General features: G+C 38.4%; 1 protein-coding gene across 1 annotated transcript in view; it reads left to right on the top strand.

Moving 5' to 3' along the window:
- The window catches only part of LOC136875494 (male-specific lethal 1 homolog), a 153,549-nt gene that overhangs the window by 13,681 nt on the left and 120,387 nt on the right, over nt 1-19,481 (top strand). The gene's annotated exons all lie outside the window — the stretch shown is intronic.

Raw genomic sequence — 19,481 nt, 5'->3', positions numbered from 1 at the left:
GAGATTATTACGTGAATGGAGTTTTAAATGCTGTATTTAATTACATATTTGAACCCATTTGTTTCAGTTTTTGCCACCACAAAAAGTATGGAGGTTCCACTATACGAGAATGTATTTTAGAACTTTTATACCTAAATAGAGGTGCCAAGTCTCCAGATTTAAGCGGGAGACTCCCGATTTTTCATCGTTTCTCCCGATCGCCGGGACCAATCTCCTGATTTTCAGAGCAGTATCAGTAATTTTTGTATTTTAAACTCCCACAGAATTCTTCGTCCTATCGATATATGGCCAAGTATAGCTGGTCGATAGTAGTTGTAATAATGATACCAGATGGCAGTACGGGGCAGTCATGTGCTCCTCTTTGGTATATAATACAGTTATTCTCTTTGCAAGCGAGTAACCTAACCTCAGAAGTAGCACGCCATAGTCGTCTACCCGGGGCAGGACCTGCAGAAGTGCTCGTGTTGTGTCTTAATATTTGTTTTGGCCAAAATGTCAAAAAAGAAATATGATACAGTGTTAGAAGTGCTTATAGGGAAGAGTTTCCTTGTTTGAGTGAATCCAGAAAGGATCCAACGTTTACATTCTGTACTATATGTAGCTGTGTTCAGTTGCGCATGGCGGGAAGTGCAAAAGAAAATACATAAGGAGAGTGTCCAGTGAGTAGAAAGAAACCAGAAACTGAACTTTTCGTGTAAAAACTAAAATGTAAATCCTGTGACGAATAGCGAGGCGTTATTTACGTCATTTATTGTAGAACATAACTAGAGAACTATTATCCGCTCCTCATCCGTACTTCCTTCATCCGCATCCGCAAATGGTTATCCGCAGATATTGTAAATATTTAACTACAGTTTATTACACCCAACGCATTGAAACGGACAGATTTGTTAACATTATACACTAGGCCTGATGCCTACAGGCACAGGTTTATGAAATTCTCTTGCGACAACTATTGGCGTATTGCTTCCTTCCATGGATTGCGGGCATGAGCCAGTTAGGCTTAGGTCAGATTTACGGCTTTATGGTCTCGAGTCTCTGTACTGTATATATCACCCTTCTCCCATACCAATGTTTTTTTTCTTTTTGCTTTACGTCGCACCGATGGAGACGATGGGACAGGAAAGGGCTAGGAGTGGGAAGGTAGCGGCCGTGGCCTTAATTAAGGTACAGCCCATTTGCCTGGTGTGAAAATGGGAAACCATGGAAAACCATCTTCAGGGCTGCCGACAGTGGGGGTTCGAACCTACTATCTCCCAAATACTGGATACTGGCTGCACTTAAGTGACTGCAGCTATCAAGCTCCCCATACCAATGTCAAGGGTTGCCTAACCATAAGCAAAAATAAGGGTTTACCTGAGTGAAAATCAATAAACTTCATTATTTAAAAATTATCCGCACTATCATACCGTTTGCATCCGCCAAGACACTAACTTTGCAGATATCCGCATCCATGCAGGGCTCTATAAACATATCCTGCCTGTATATTGTGCCAATCACGCGGGACCTTTGTTTCGCAAAATGTTTCCTGATCCGGAAATCGCTAAACAATATTGGTGTGCTGGAACGAAAACAGCGGCTATCATTACAGAAATGTGCATGGAAGAGGCAGGATGTTTGAAGCAGGAAAATCATAACATAATCATCGTAGGCTGCTCTTGACACCTAATTAATCTTGCTACAGAGAATGGTGTGGTGTGCTTGTCCATAAATGTAGCTGAACGTATAATTGATATATTTTATTACAATGGAACCAAAATTCTCCGTTTCTTGTGGGACCACGGGAAAATGGAAAATCCGGGAATGAATGAACCATCAACGATTTGGCTAAACATCACAAAAATTAAATATGTATTCTTATAATCTTACAAACACTCCTAAACCAAACCAAACTACAGCCCGAATGGGCCTTCCGCCTACCAAGCGACCACTGCTCAGTCCGGAGGCATGCAGATTACGAGGTAACGCATGGTCAGTATGATGAATCCTCTCGACCGTTATTCCTGGCTCCTTATACCGGGGTCACCATCTCACCATTAAATAGCTCCTCAATTAAAGGTAATCGCAGAGTGAGTGAACCTAGAACCAGGCCTCATATCCAGGTAAAAATGCCTGACCTGTCCGGGAATCGAACCCGGGCCCTCCGGGTGAGAGGCAGGCAAGTTAGACTGCGGGGTCGGTTTCAAACCTTAATTACCGTACCGGTACGTGACTTAAAAATCTCAAAACTTTACATTCTTTTTTACCTTCAGCAACTTTGATCAGCCAAACTCTTCAAAGAATGTAATACCGGTACCTACCCGTAACGCCAAGTCAAACAACAATCGACCACAAGTAGTTTTTAATTTCCTAATCTAATAAAATAAAGCACTTTAGATACAAAAGTGCCCAACATGATGGCGAAAACCCTTTTTTTTTTAAATCTTCCATTGTAATTTGATAACCGGTATAGGCTTCGTGTGCTGATGGGTGAAATGCACTGCTGCGCTGCGAGTGGCGAACATTGTAAGTTAATGCGTTTCACCGCGCACATATCCGCTGTCGTCTCACCACGTGTTGCCATGGGCGACTAAATAATAACAGTGGGATTGCAGAGTGTTTTATGCAACAACAATTCGCTACATTATTCCAAACCTGCAAAAAGTGGATAGTATAAGGAAATTAGTTTACAGAAAATAGCAACAGAGCAATAACTACAAGTGTGATCAGAAAGAAACTTTGTTTCACTAGATATCCTACCATTTCACGATAAAGGCAACGGAGTACTTTATGTATTAGTAGTAGTAGTAGTAGTAGTAGTAGTAGTAGTAGTAGTAGTTTGCTATACAGAGTAGTGAAAAACAAGCGAAGGGATCAAGGGACCATAAAATCAATAGAACGTGATGATGGAACTCTGGCACAAGAAGAGGGAGAAATTAAACAAGAACTCGAGATCTATTTCGAAAAGCTGCTGAATGGAGATACAGAAAACATAACGGATAGAGGAGAGCCAAGTCGAGGAACCACAACTGAACCACCAATTACATGGCTTGAGGTTGAAAATGTGCACAAGAATATGAAGAAAGGAAAGGCAGTGGGCATAGATGAACTAAGTGCAGATATGCTGAAAGCAGTGGGAATTCCAGGAATCCAATGGCTCTACAGACTGCTCAACAAGATATGGGAGGAAAATACTATTCCTGAGGACTGGAAGATGGGCATCATCGTACCTCTGTTCAAGAAAGGAAGCCGACGAAAATGTACTAATTACCGTGGTATTACACTACTGTCTCATGTCCTGAAAATATTGGAAAAAATAATAGAGACCAGAATCAGAGATATTGTTGAACCAATTTTGGAAGAAGAGCAGTATGGTTTCAGACCAGGAAGGTCAACTACAGACCTTATATTTGCAATTAGGATGCTAATGGAAAAATACTGGGAGAAGAACAAGCCTTTATTTCTAATATTTTTGGACATTGAGAAAGCATACGATAGTGTACCAAGGGAAAGAATTTGGCAATGCATGAAAGAACTTCAAGTGCGAGACAGCCTCATAGACAAAGTGAAAATGTTGTATAGTGGGAACAGAAGCTGTATTCAAGTAGGATGTGGTTTGTCGGACTGGTTTGAAACAAAGAGAGGGGTGCAGCAGGGCAGCTCATTGTCACCACTTCTATTTATTATTGTAATGGATGTAGTAATGAAATCTATTAAAAGGAAAGAACACGGAGATATCAAAGCCTTCACATTTGCAGATGATGTTGTGATCTGGAGTGACTCAGAAGAGGAATTGGGAGAGAGAATACAAAGCTGGAATGAGGAGTTTAAGAAATATGGTTTAAACATCAGCAAGACCAAGACGGTGGTGATGAAAGTGTATGGGGAAGGAGCAGAACCAATAGTCATGTTAAATGAAGCCCAACTGGACAGCGTTCCAGTTTTCAAATACTTGGGTAGCGTTATATCAAATGACAACCTAGCAAAACATGAGGTGAACAATCGAATCAATAAAGCAACACAATTTTACCACCAGGTAAGACACCTGCTGTGGGATGAGCAAATACCCATGAAAACAAAAATGTCATTGTACAAGTCCTATTATACACCAATTCTTACATACAGTCTCGAAACCACAACACTGACCACAGGCAGCTGAAATGAAATTCCTACGCACTATGATCCAGAAAACCAGGAAAGACAAGATTAGGAATGAGAAAATTAGAGAAGAAGTAGGAATAGATGATTCTCTCCTCAATAAGATTCAGATATCAAGACTGAAGTGGTTTGGTCACATGAAGAGGATGCCAGTAAACAGAACTGCAAGGAAGGAATTTGACAGAAAGGTAGAAGGAAGACGACCCGTGGGGAGGCCACGAAGGAAATGGATAGATTTAGTTAAGAGCGATGTACTGCTGAGAGGTCATGATTGGGACAAGTTGGTGGAGGAAGAATGGTACAAGGACAGGATGAGATGGAGGAGGCTCATATACTACACCCGGGAAACTGGAGGTGGTTTAGGATGATGATGATGAGTAATAACGAGATTAGTGTTCATATACACATTCACCAATGCTGTCTTCAGTAAAATATCCTTGGTCTATTTCTAATACAATATCATGTTAGCGTAGGTTAATGCTGCTAGGTAGGTGATTAATTTTAAATTTAAATTCATTTCAAACATAACCATGTTGAGGAACTTTATCTGATAAAAATGCTCAGGCTTGATGTTGGACCTATAGAAATTCCTGATATTGCAATCGCATGTACACTATCAAAAAGAAGAAAAGTTCAGAAACACTTAAAGTTGCCAATAAGTGATTATTTATATTGTGTGTCTGTATCTGTATATATATATATATATAAGAAGAGTTTTGTCTGTACATTGCTCGGAATTTGAAAAGAATGGTATTTCTGTATCGATCATGTCCACAGTAACAAGAAAATGCAGTTTTTACTTTTCCGTAATGTCTGTCTGTATGTATGTATGTATGTACACGCATCACGAGGAAACGGCTGAAGAGAATTTAATAAAAATTGGTATGTAAAGCCGGGGGGCGAGTCGCTACAATCTAGGCTATAAATCATTTTATTCACGCTGAGTGAAATGGTAGTTTAGGGGAAGGCCTAAAATTCAATTCTCAAATATTTATATTATTAGTGGTCATATTGATAAATACTACATAACTGAAGTTACATAGAATTAAATTTCTGATCATTTACATCTGAAGCATTTTTACCGTACAGCCTATGATAACACAGACATTCATGAATTTGGATTTTTGTTGCTAAGTCCATATCAACGCTGAGCCCCGACAAAATGGGTAAACAGAATTTAATGAAAATCGGTATATGGATTCAGGGAATAAGAAACTACAGTTTAAGCTATAAACAATGTTATTCACCCGGGGTGAAATGGTAGTTTGGGGGAAGGTACGTAAAATTTAATTTTTAAATACCTATGTTCTTCATCCTATGGAAAAGTACTACATAACAAAAGTTTAGAGAATACAATTTTCGATCATTTATGTTTTATTCAGTTTTACCTTACCGACTGTGATAAGAGTGGTATTTAGAACCGGAAGACAATTAATAATGTGAAGGCCTACAATATCGAAAGCGCGTAACATTGATCAACAATAACATTACACTGGCCATTGTTTGTTGTAATGTTCTTTGCCTCTTATGCTGACATTCAACTCTGATAGATGGGATTAATGCTACGTACCGAGTATAACGGCCTAACTGAATATTGGCGGGAAATAGCTGAGGAGTTAGATAACTTTCTTCTTTAGCATGCTATTCCTCTGGTTCATACATTTTCTGATACTGCTGGTACGTAACACACTGGTTCATCATAGTATGCCAGCTATTAGATACCTACTCTGACGTGCTGTTTTGAATGAGCAGTGTGCGCACTTAAGTCAGAGGCTCAGTTAGTAGCAGCAGCAGTAGTAGTAGTAGTAGTAGTAGTAGTAGTAGTAGTAGTAGTAGTAGTAGTAGTAGTAGTAGTAGTAGTAGTAGTAGTATGAACTGGTCTAGAATTACAATTTAGGCCTATTCAAAATTAAAGTACCACAATTCACTAAATAACTCAAAATTCAACCCTGAAATGAGCCGTTTCTTAAGAAAAGCTTCTTCCTCTTCACTTTTATTAAATCTACATTAATTTTATTCCAAATTAGCAGCAAAGATGTGGTTTCTTCTCTGGCTTGGAGGAAAAATTGCCTCCACGTCAGATAGTTCTTTCCCCCGCCAGTGTAGTGAATTGATATTTTCCGACTAATCGGGTACTCCCAGGAAACAGATAAGTAAACGGGCATAGTTTTTTCCCCTGGACTATCCACTATTCGAATCCCCCCCGCCGAAAAAAGAAGAAGATTGTTCACGGATCACGGATGTCTGCGTTTTGGTCATTCCAGCCAGCTCTGTAGCTTTGGACTGTTAGTTCGGCAGCATAGTACTGTTCGTTAAAAGTGAGAAAATGTGTGGTTTTTCATTTGATCGAGTATTTCCTATGAAAGCATTGCTTTGAATTGCACCATTCCTACTGACGTCATTGTAATGACCCATGTTCATTTCAGTTGGGAAAACCACTAAGAGAGTCTTTCTGAGAATCTATAAAGGCAGGCGGAGAGCGAGTGTCTGCCATTATAATGAAAACTCCCCAACCTGATTGTGACGGACGGTAGGCAAGCTGGCCTACCATTACAATGAAAATTCCCTAACCCAGTCTTCATATGAGAAAAGACGTTGGCGACTTCCCTGTCGTGTTTCTAGGGCAACGTTAAGAGCTATGCAACTTAATACAGTCTTGCTCACAACGTTTACACTACCTAACCTAGAATTCTGTATAAAATTTAGATTTCCATAGCAAAGCACGGGTACATCAGCTAGTTTACAATACGATGAAGTCCACCTCTGTAATATAATGTTTGGCGCTACTAGCTGCCTTCCTCAGGGGCCTGAGCTTGAATCCTGGCACTGCCAGAAACTTAAGATTGGCATGAGGGTTAGTATGTGGTTAAAACGGTGCATGCAGCTCATTTATTAGGGTTGTGCTTGAAAAGAAATGTACCACCTCAGGCTGAGGACATGACAGAAGTAAAATACGGTATTTCTGTGTGCTATATATATTGCATAATGAAGGCCTATTTTTGTAATTATATTTGTCTACTGCCTTTCCAAATACATTTCGTTAGGTTGTAACAGAATACTATAAAATTTCACACTTTGGTGTGTAGTATGGTATGGTACCTATATTATTATTATAATAATAATAATAATAATAATATTATTATTATTATTATTATTATTATTATTATTATTATTATTATTATACTGGCTATAGTTAAGACTATGGTAATACAATACAATGTGCATTATTATGATTTGTGTGTTCTGAATGAGATGGCCTTACTGCAGCTTGCTTTGCAAAATCTTTGTATCACAGTATCTATTAATGCAGCCAACAACAAGCATGTAGTTCTGCCCAGAAGTTATGACATTAAAGAAATAATCATCTGAAGACAGCATTGCAAAATGATTCTTTTTCTTCTTCTAAGTATTCTCCTTAATTTATTTATTGGGATCTGCTTTCACGTTATACCCAGCCACTAGTCATTTTATTGAGTAAAGCCAAAACTATGAAGGATGATATATAAATTGTAAAGCGGGAAGATAAGAAATTAGCTGAAAAAACATAAGTAGGTATCATATACTTTGTCAAAAACAAAACAAAACTAGGGATAGGGAATGTACAGGTACCCTAGTTTCTACTCTTTACGTCAGTGTGATCCATCACGGCGGCTATTTACATCACAAACATGACCGGATCAATACATAGGGAATGTGGTCTTAGATTCTAATAATGGCTTTAGACAAAAACATAGAAAGGGATTCAGCAATAGAGGGCCATTGTAAAATGATTGAATATATGTACGTAAACACACACATATTCCAGCTTCTTATGGTCAGCTGTTGATGATGTTGCCCCTAAGTAATTCTCGTAATTTCCACCCGCAGCAGCACATTGCTATACGCATGGAGCCTATACTGTTCGCCCCAGTTTTTTGGAAATCTTGTACCGCGTAAATTAGGCCTACATCAACTTTTAAAGGTTATGTTGAACTCGAGAACATGGTTTCGAATGTAAGTATCGATCGTCAAGTTCTTGAATGCATTATATTCAATTCTGCCCTTCACTAATCACAATCGAATTGAAAAGAGAAAAAATATCATTAACACTTCCGAAATTACGGTTATTCACAACCTTTACTCAGCTGGAAAGCGCGCTTGTTGTACAAGTCGGTAGGGCTGCGAAATGATACAAAGTTTTTAAATGTAACGTGCACAAATAAAACGACTGCAGTTTTTATAATATTTAACACAAAAACATGAAATTCCCAATCTTATATTAGGACCAAAACAGTAATAGGCAATCCCAAAACCTCCCATGGCTCTATGTACAGTAGGGTAAGGTGCATCATCTGTTCTGGTCTCTGTAACATAATCATATACGATAATATTAAAATACTAAATTTGCGTTACTTAAGAAGAACAGTTTTGATTCCTGCCTGAAAGCCCAGTGACTATACAGAGCCCTGAGGGAAGTGTCGAAAACTTCTTTGAAGATACACTCGAGAAAAGTAAAAAAAATAAACATGTAACCTTGGACATAATGTAGACTTTTTGCAAAGTACGAACATTTGACGAAACTCATTCCGTCTTCAAGTAGATCTGTCGAAATGCACTCTGTCTCCTTCCAATTGTTGTGCACCCTCTGCTTAATGATTTCCGAGGAGTCTCTAAACAATACCACCCGAATGCGATGCTAAGATGGTCCCTCATGCAAGTTCACCGCGAATCACTTTTCCAGTACAGTATAGTACTTCCTCAAATTACCGTAATGGCGGGATGTTAACACCAAGATCCGTAAGTATGCCGTAGCCGTCCTTTTGTGAGATACAGTTTCTTGAAAAACTCGTGTTCTAGGATTTAGCGTTGATGGGACTGACATTTCTGGACGGTTGATCCGGGAAATCGTTTCTACGAGGAACGGATAATGCAGGATTTTTACAATGTGATTTAATTAGAATGCTCGCAGGACCACATAATTTGAATGAATAATATGGGAAAACCTAGTTTCTGGGAAAGTATATTCGAGGTTCTACTGTTTCTGGAAAGGAGTGCAAAGAGGAAAGAGAAGTTCAGAGAATTTCATACTTTACACAACACAGAGATCAGGAAAATTCTGAAGCATGTGCTTACTCGATGGTTATGACTAAGTAGGTGTTTAGATAGGAGTTTGCTGTAGTGGGACCCTTTGGTTACTTTATTCAGGAGCAAAATTGTGAGTAAGGATTCTCAGATGGGAACTTTGAAGACTTACAAAATTCCTGAGCACAGTCTAAGTGCAGATGTGTCTTGTAAAGGTGAAGCATTGTCATAACATTTCACCACACTCCTAAGTTAAAAAGAAAACCCAGTCATCAGTTTCACTAAAAAAAATGAATCTACTGATGGCTGATTCCAGAGAATTGTCAACCCAAGAAGGAAAAAAGTAAAGTTTTAAAGTAAAACTCAACAATTGGTTTTTATGATAGATAAAACATTAAATTTTATTAATTTTATGATATGTATTCATTTATTGATGTCTTTCCATTTTTAATTGTGTCGTTAATTGAACCTTTATGTGCAGTCTAAATTCATTTGATATTTCTCAATGTTTTAGGAATTACTGTTTATTATGATGAAAAGGTATCAAAATAATTATGGTAAATGTTAATTCTGATGCTCTTTCCTTTCGTAGTAAAGTACTTATTTAGATTATTAACAGTTTGTGTAAGGTATAATAAGGCGACAAATTTATTGCTGCAGGCCTTGTAAACACGCGACGAAAAAGTGTCAACGTTTCTGTAGACGAAAAGTGCGTGGCTCAATTTGAATGAAATTTGGTATGCAAAGCCAATATTGTACACCCTTTCAAACTGATATATCATTCGTTTAAAATTTCAAATGGATTCATACGAAGCTGATAGTAAAATACGCCGCGTGTTTACGACGTTCTCGCGAACGGGCGGCTTAGGAGTTCCCCGTCGCATGGAGTCATGCGTACAGGAATGCATTATGTCACTAAGTGAAGCAATACGCTGCTCTTGGGATTCAGTTTCCGCGTCACACTCGCTTGTAAATGACATATTTTTGAATAGCAATCGTGTTGAATCTGCGGTTATTTATAATAATGCTGCTTACTCACAAAGAACGTTGTAAACGGTATCGCAAGAAGAAAAAGAATGATGAGGGTTTTAAAAGAAAGGAAAGGGAAATGCATGCAAGAAGAAGAAGGAAGATGACACCTGCCCAGTTACGCGTACGCCGCCAACAGGTACGAGAATCGGTCAAAAAATACAGAGCTCAGAAGAAACTTCAGGGCTTATCAACAGTTACTTCCAGTACTACAAGTCCAACAACACAACTGTCTTCATCGATTTCAGAGCCGAGTATGCCAACATCTGTTTATAAATGCAGACAAACATTGGGGAAAGCTGTAAAGCGTTTGGAGCAGGCTTTACCAGTGAATCCGCAGAAGAAATGGGGAGTTGTTTCTGGGCTGAGTGCAAAATTTGGTGTAAGTTCATCTACCTGTAGCAAGCGCAGTAAGTCTTCACTTCCAAATCAAGAAGTTCTTGAATTCGTCGATCGGGATGATATCAGTTGGCCATCTCCTCGAGCAAGAGATTTTATCTCCGTAAAGGATAGTTCTGGACAGAAATTAAAACAACAGAAACGATTCATGTGCATCACAATGCAAGAGGCATATGAACTTTTTAAACAAGAATACCCACATCACGCAATCGGTCGGTCTTCTTTTTGTGGACTTCGACCAAAGCACATTTCTCTGCAACATCAAACTCCAAGAAATGTGTGCCTGTGCAAGCAGCATGAAAATTTCCGTTTGTTGATTGATGCTTTAAATAAAGAAGGACTTAATATTCCTAGCAAATTTAGTGAATTTACTTTTTCTGTGGCGTGTGACAACTCTAATGAACAGTGTATGACTGGTAAATGTAATGCTTGCTCTAAAAATATTTTAAAATATTCACCGACAGAGGAGAATGCTGGAGACGAATTTGAGTGGTACCAGTGGCGAAGTGATGATGAAAATCACGTATCTCGAATTCAAGAATCTGGCACAGTTCAAGAGTGTTTTGATAAACTAGTAAAATTGTGTCCCTTGTTTATGAAACACACATTTATTAAAAGAATGCAAAGCAAAATATTCGAAGTGTAGAAAAAACAAACGACTGAAAATTCAATGGTTTTGCAAGTGGATTTTGCAGAGAATTTCACTATTCTTTCACAAGATGAAATTCAGAGTTGTTATTGGCGTCACCGGCAGATTACGATATTTACTGCTATTGCGTGGTTTGCGGGAGGAAATCATGCTTCATATGCGATTATGTCTGACCATATGGAGCATGACAAATATGCCACGCACTCATTTTTAAGCAGAGTATTAACAGACATCAAGGAAAAACGACCAGAAATCAGCACAGTGTTTATCTTCTCGGACGGGGCGGCGAGCTAGTTCAAGCAAAGGTTCATGTTTGCAAACGTTACGTTTTTTAAAGAAACTTTTTGAATGAATGTAACTTGGAATTTTTTTGCGTCTGGTCACGGGAAAGGTGCTGTTGATGGTGGTGGCGGAACACTAAAACGTAATTTGACTGTTGTTCTACGTGCAAAACGAGACCTTGTAAACGTACACGATGTCGTGGAAGTAGCGAAAAGAAATTCAGCAAACATAAATGTTATATTTGTTCCTTCTGAAGATGTTGAAAGTAGTAAACCCCTTCTGGAAAGCCGCTTTGCCGATGTCTGTGCAGTACCAGGAACACATGATATTCACTGTGTGGAGCCATTAAAAAAATACATAGTTCAGGCAAGAAAATATTATTATTCAGAAACAACTACCACGCACTCTCTACATCCAGACTACAAGATCGGAGCAGATGACAAAAATCCACCCCCTGATACGACTTTTGAAGTGGGAGACTTCGTCCATGGAAAATACAGCGGAAAGAAACAATCCAAGTATTATGTTTGTATCATAACTGAAAGTGATGGTGATGTTTATTGTGTAACCACTTTTCGCAAGTGCAACGATGAAGCTAAACTGTTTTGTGAACCACCAACGAAAGACGAGTGCTTTTTAAATGAAAGTGAAATCGTAAGAAAATTCCCGGTGCCTCATTTAACTCGTGGGAAATGGTATTTTGACGAGTCTATACCAGAAGCAGAAAGTGATGGAACCTCATATTTTACGTAAAATCCGAACCACCGGACGACTTTCACGTCAAAAATCACAGATGCATTAATCGGGACTCGAACCCAGACCGTCTTGATGGTTGCAAGCAGTTTGACCGCTGCGCCATCACGCCCCTTATTTATCGTCTTGATGGTTGCAAGCAGTTTGACCGCTGCGCCATCACGCCCCTTATTTATAATTACTTGCTGCTATATTAAATATACATTTTATCATTCAGTGATCGTATTTGATGCGGAGTTAAAGATTTATTAGCCCCTCATGCCATGTCACCATAGCACAGATTCGCTTGTGTAATCCTGCGACACTGTCAAGTAAACACACAACGATCGCTTTTAAATATATTGCGCGAACATTATGCAACTTGCACATTTGGTTTATTTTTGCAAAATGTACATTTGTCCTTCTTGTAAACAATATATTAACATTACTAATAAAAGTTACCACAATTCGCAGAATTTAGAAAAAACGTAAAGGTATGCAAAGTTAAACGTCCGTCCCATGTAAACACCGATCGCTACTTTTAAACGTTTATAAAATCGCTTACATCAGGTTTATAACAATGAAATTTGTGGGGGTTATTAAGTATCATCTAGACGTTATTATGTATAAATCACAATTTGTTTAGGTGGTAAGTTTCATATATATGTTAAAAAGAAATGTACAAATGTTAAACACGCGACGCCTGGAATTGGCCTGATGACACTGAGAGCCATGCATTGTCACATGAATGACTGTTCATGTTCCTTTCATCAAATTACATTAATCTTTTTGCCTTTTTCTCTCAAGTGTTATGGATATCTTTGAGAATCCGAACGTAGCTCTTCAGTCAAGTATGCTGCACATCCACTTATTGAGGTTAGTTTTGGAGGAACTATTGAAGAATGTGATAGCAAGGTTTGTGAAACCACGTTATTAAAAGTTCCTCTCTGTTAGAAAGTTTTTCTCTTAAGCGTGTGACTACATGTAAATATTTCTGCTATAAGCAAGGTATCATTTTTTAACCTTAGATTTTTCATTATCAAGTTTCCGAACATTCTGACTAGTGAAACGGAACATTTGGATAAAGAAACTGATATTCTGCACTCCCAGCTGTAACTTTCAGCTCGAAGAAACTGACCTGGCAAAGGGAAGAAGTTATGTTCAATGGGCATTGGTAGGTCAGATGAAATCAGCTGGTTTTGTACTTAAATATGACAGACTCTCTAGGGTGATGCTTGCTATTTTATCAATTCCACATAGCAATGCAGAATGTGAAAGGAATTTTTAGCAGAGTCACAAAGACAAAAACACAGTTCAGATCCTTGCTGTCTGAACAAACTTTGGGGAAACTTTTAACCTTAAAATTAGTTCAGCAAGGCAAGTGCTTTGAGCAAAAATTTAGTTCAGAGTTTCTGAAGAGGGCTTAGTCAGCTACAGGTGTGTTGTACAACAATTAGTCGTAATGTGAATACATGTTGAAGGATGAGATGTCACATGATCCTACAGTTCAGGTATGTCCACTATTTAGTATTCACATATAAATGATGAAATATATATTTATATGTAGGCTAAATAGAATTGTTAATGTATTGAATTATAATGAATTAGTACATGTTCTGCCATCAGTGATGTCGTAATAAGTCGTGATTCGCTGCCAAATTTCTCCTGATTTTTACTTTTGAAAGTTGGCATGTCTGCCTACATATTGGTAAATGGTGAACACATGACTTGTAGACCTACACATCATATTTACTCATATAATAGACGGACCCCAGTTTTCCCCTTAAAATTTTCAAAATAATTTCCTCACTTAATGGACACATTTCATTTTACAAAAGAATGGTCTTAGTAGGTAACTCTTAAAACTGGATGCATTATTGTATGCTATAAAACTAGTAAATGGAGATCAGTGGTTACATACTTAATTTTACTGAACACACAATACAGTACACTTGCTGCGAATCACAGTAATTATTTCATCGGGCGAGTTGGCTGTGCGGTTAGAGGCGCGCAGATGTGAGCTTGCATCCGGGAGATAGTGGGTTCGAACGCCACTGTCGGCAGCCCTGAAGATGGTTTTCCGTGGTTTGCCTTTTCACGCCCCTAATGTTGGGGTTGTACCTTAATTAAGGCCACCTCTGCTTCCTGTCCACTCCTAGGACTTTCCTATTCCATTATCGCCATAAGACCTATCTGTGTCGGTGGGACGTAAAGCCAGTTGTAAAAAAAAATCATTATTTCCTTAGCATAAGTGTGTTGTAATATATTGGTGATAACGAGAAATTACGAACAGGGTAGTCATGATCAAATGCAAGATGATGATAATGCTTGTTTAAAGGGCCCTAACATCTAGGTCATCGGGCCCAACAATCAAACGCAAGTTTTTTAAGCAGTAATGCACCACAAGTTTCTAAACAGTATTGTGTGATAAACTGGAATCACTACTATGTAATTCATTTTAATGTGCTCAAAATAACCCAGTACTGTTAAAATGCCTGTAGTAGCCGCTTGTGTTGTTGTGTTGATAAATATTTACTGTATTCTTTTGCAGTTGTTAGGAACAAGTCAAAATATTTCATTTAGGCAGCAAGTTAGTAATGTTTTAGTTTTACAAATAATTACTGCTGTACATTATTTCCAATGTTAAGTTACTGTATGATATATAACATCTATGTTTCGTTACATTAGGTACACAGCTGATGCTAGTTGTCAATAGATCAATCGTAGACTCGTTTGTAGCGAGACCATTAAGACATCATGTGTAGTCGCTACTGGTTTGCTATTTCCACAGCCATCAAGTTGGCCATGCTGTATCACTGTTCATGTTGCGGATTATTTCACATTCAAGATAGAGCTTGTTTTAATATGTCTAATTTTCATGTTACAAATTCTCCCTCTCCTCAAAGAAGCGCTCTAGATTTTTGTTATAAAAAAAATATTGCGAATAAAGTGCATCTATCTATTTTGAGAAAGGACACAGGAACCCACCTGATTGTTTTTCCCAAGACAACTCAATGGTTTTGCTCAATTCTAAATGTTCGTACCTACTATTAATTATAATTCCGGACTTTCAAGCCCCCAAATCGGATCTCGAATCAAAGATGTTTGCTTCACAGAGAGATATTATGCGGAATCTGAAATGTGAGGGGTTTACTACAGACTGGCTAACTATCAATTGTTGAAAGAGAAATGACACCACATGGCGTGAAGACCTTGGGACTGTATGAGACACACTGGAAAGGTGCTGGGCATTTCACCACTACCAATGGTAACACAGTATATTTCTCCGGACATAATCATCAAAGTCAGAATGGTATAGCGGTCGTCGTTCCACAGAAGTTGTGTCATGCAGTCATTGGATGCTATCCAGTTAATGATGGAGTTATTTCCATCAAGATAAATTCAACACCTTGCAAATTAAATATTGTACAGGTGTATGCACCAACATCTGCTGCCCCTGAAAATGAGATAGATGAATTCTACAGTCAATTAGAATGCTTTATCGATAACATTCCTCAAAGAGAAGTTCTCATCATTCGAGGTGACTTCAATGCTAAGATTGGTGACACGTCATCCAATAACCACCTTAGTGTACATGTTGGTCCATATGGGCTTGGGACTAGAAATGATAGAGGAGAGCGTCTTCTGCAATTCTGTATAGATAAGGAAATGATTGTTACCAATAGACAGACTCTTTCAACATCACCCTCGCTGCCGATATATGTGGATACCCCCTGGAGACAGGGTACGAAATCAAATTGATTTTATCCTGACCAGAAGTCGTTGAAAGTCATCTGTTTTAAACAGCAGAAGTTACCATGGTGCTGAATATGGTTCACACCATATCCTTGTCATCATGAGAATGCGACTGAAACTCAACCAGCAGAGGTATGGGAAATTAAATTTGATGTTAGAGCTCTATGTAGCTTTGGCAAAGCTATTTGTCACAAACTACAGTCATTAGGAATAAATCCCACTGACACTGCAGATTCGGTATGGAACAACTTGAAGACTGCTGTGAGTAGTACAAGCAAGGAAATACATTGGCACAATTCATTTCCTAGGAAGCGATGGTTAAGTGCCGAAACTTTGAGGCTAACAGAGGAAAGGAAACAGCTAAAAAGAAACAATTATGAAACTGATGAATATTTACAAATGCACGCATCACTATCTCGGAAAATTCAAAAGCAGTGCAGACTTGATAAGGCAAATCAGATTCATGAAATCTGTGAAGAGATTGAACTGTGTAAGCAGTACTGTCAGCCTCGTGATCTCTTTTTGAAGGTAAAGAAAATTACCCGCGACTTCAAGCCCCGTTCATGGGTTGTGGGAGATGAAGATGGTACCTTCATTGGAGAGAAACAACTGGCCATTGAAAGGTGGAAAAGATACTGTGAAAATCTATATGCAGATGTGACTACCAGGAATGTTTGCAATAAGTACATCCCTAATCAATCTAACTCTGAACCAGAGCATTCAATACTGAGGAGAGATGTAGAAGATGCAATTAAACCCCTGAAGAATCATAAAGCATCAGGAAGTGATGGCATCACTGGGGAAATTATTAAGGAAATAGGAGGAGGAGGAGTACATTTAATGCACTTCATCTGTAACAAGATATGGGACAGTGGTGTATGGCCACAACACTGGCTCATTTCCATCTTCGTTCCACTTCACAAAAAGGGATCAACAAGGAACTGCGGGAATTATCGAACCATCTCACTAATATCACATGCAAGTAAAATATTATTACATATCGTAAATGAACGTTTGAAACCTTACATTAGTTATCAGCTCCCTTCAGAACAGGCTGGCTTTGTCAAGGGAAGAGGAACTAGAGAACAGATTCTAAATATCCGTCAGTTGGTTGAAAAGACACATGAATTCAACATTCCTTCGTTTCTGTGCTTCATTGACTACTAAAAGGCCTTTGATTGTGTTTTGTGGCCGAAGTTGTGGTGTGTTTTAGAGGAAATGGGAATTCCATATCATCTCATTTTTATAAAATGATTATACGATAACAACTTGGCCAAAGTTAGAGTTGATGGTGATCTATCATCAAGTTTCAAAGTCTACAAAGGAGTGAGACAAAGATACATCTTATCACCTCAATTGTTTAACGTCTTTGGTGAATATATCATGCGGCATGCCCTCGACAGCTATGAAGGAGGATTTTCGATTGGTGGGAAGAGAATTAATAACCTCCGTTTTGCAGACGACACCGCACTTGTAGCCAGCAGTATACAGGAGCTTGTCGAGATATGGATCGTGTACAACAGGAAAGTCACAATCTTGGCATGGAAATTAATTGGAGCAAGACAAAACTAATGATTGTCAACAAAGGTGCAGAGATTTCAGCTGCCACAACACCTGAACAATCTCCAAAGAGTCTGTCAGTTTCCTTATCTTGGTTCAATAATCGAGGATACAAGTAGCTGCGAAAAAGAAATCAAACGTGGCATCATTCTAGGACGTACAGCTATGTCAAAATTAAAGATGATCTGGCAAGATAGAGCAATATCTATGAATATGAAGAAAAGATTAGTCCATTCGCGTGTGTTCTCGATCTTCCTGTATGGATGCGAGACTTGGACCATAAAAGCTAAAGACAGGAACCGAATCAATCAACGCCTTTAAAATGTGGTGTTGGAGAAGGTTGTTGCATATACCGTGGACAGCCAGGCGAACAAATAATTCTCTCATCCGGAAAACTGGAAACAAAGTCTATGCCAGGTTGTGTACCAGAGAATCCTTCAATTCTTGAGTCACTTTATCGGAAGAGAGGATGACAACGTGGAAAAATTAATTGTCCGACGAAAAGTTTCTGGCACAAGTACATGAGGACGGGTCGCAAAAAGATGGGTTTATCAAGTAAGAGAGATCATGGACTTACCCTGGAGAGTTACTGTCCGGAAAACACAAGTGCGTTCAGAATGGTATCAGCTTATAAAAGAAACAACAAAGTCCTTGGGTCATGATACTCAGTCATTAGTGGAACGACTGGAGAGAGAGAGATCTATTTTTTCTGACTGAGATTCCATATTTTTACTGCTTCCAGTGCTCTTGTTGAATCACATCATGAGTTATGACAGAACCATCATTTCTCAACGTTGTTATATGCTCCAGCACTCGGGATACCACAAAGTAATTGCACATGTTTATTTGCCTTTTTCAGATTCTCGTTTTGGTTGCGCTAATATCTGATCATGTTAGGTGGCATATATTCTGCAAAGACAGCTTTAATTTTAAAGCTGGTAAAACTGCACTTTCTGTTTTTTTGTACTAATCAACTTACTTAGCAGCAAGCTATTGCACAAAACTGGGGATGGGTTGCAAATGGAGTCGCAAAGAGTCGAGACTGCTGCCTCTAGAACTAACGTACTCGACTCCAATGTCAGCTCCATTAATACATTAACACCATTTATAAACACTTTTCGAAACTGCTTTGATTTATAGTTTTATGTCGCTCCCCTGATAACTTGTAGTACGGTAAGTACAAGAACAAGGAGGTCATAATTAGGCAGCAAATATTAAGGCCTGGTTTCTTAAACTATGTGCTAAATTAGACTTAACAACTGTTAACTAAGAATTGTTATTAATTTAACACTTGGTTAAAAGTGCCCTGTTTCACAAACACATTTCCAACATTTGTTATGAAACAATTGTTAAAGACAAATTAAGACATTTCCGCAAGATTTCTGAACGTGTTTGGCAGTGAGCATCTTTTGTTTCTTTGCATAAAGTGCTCCTAGTGGTGAGTTGAAATAGTATTTTATTACACATGGTTGACCTTATTATAGGTTATGGTTGGTGGAAACTGCTACGACGTAAATATGTCAAGTAAGAGGTAACAAAAGTATTATTATGATGAATGCGAGACAAATGTTGTTATAGTTTTAATTTGAAAGTATGCAAGTGTGTTTAAAAATGAAAGAATGGAATGTTATATCCCAACATTCGATATAGCCTGTTCTTATACGAGTGCAATCTAAGGCTGCTACATCACTGGGAAAACGTGATAATTGATATGTCTTGAATGATTTTTGGGCATTCTTTTATTGCGGGGAAAAATAATGTTATGTCTTGCACTCATGAACATAGTTGCCCACAATTACATGAAAAGTGTCTCAAGCATAATATCCAACAAGGAGAGGCCAGACCCTGCCAGCCAGTTCCAACGAGCTTCAATGTA

This window comes from Anabrus simplex, chromosome 6, assembly GCF_040414725.1.
Source record: "Anabrus simplex isolate iqAnaSimp1 chromosome 6, ASM4041472v1, whole genome shotgun sequence".
NCBI lineage: Eukaryota > Metazoa > Arthropoda > Insecta > Orthoptera > Tettigoniidae > Anabrus > Anabrus simplex.
This window is presented reverse-complemented; position numbering and strand designations above follow the sequence as displayed.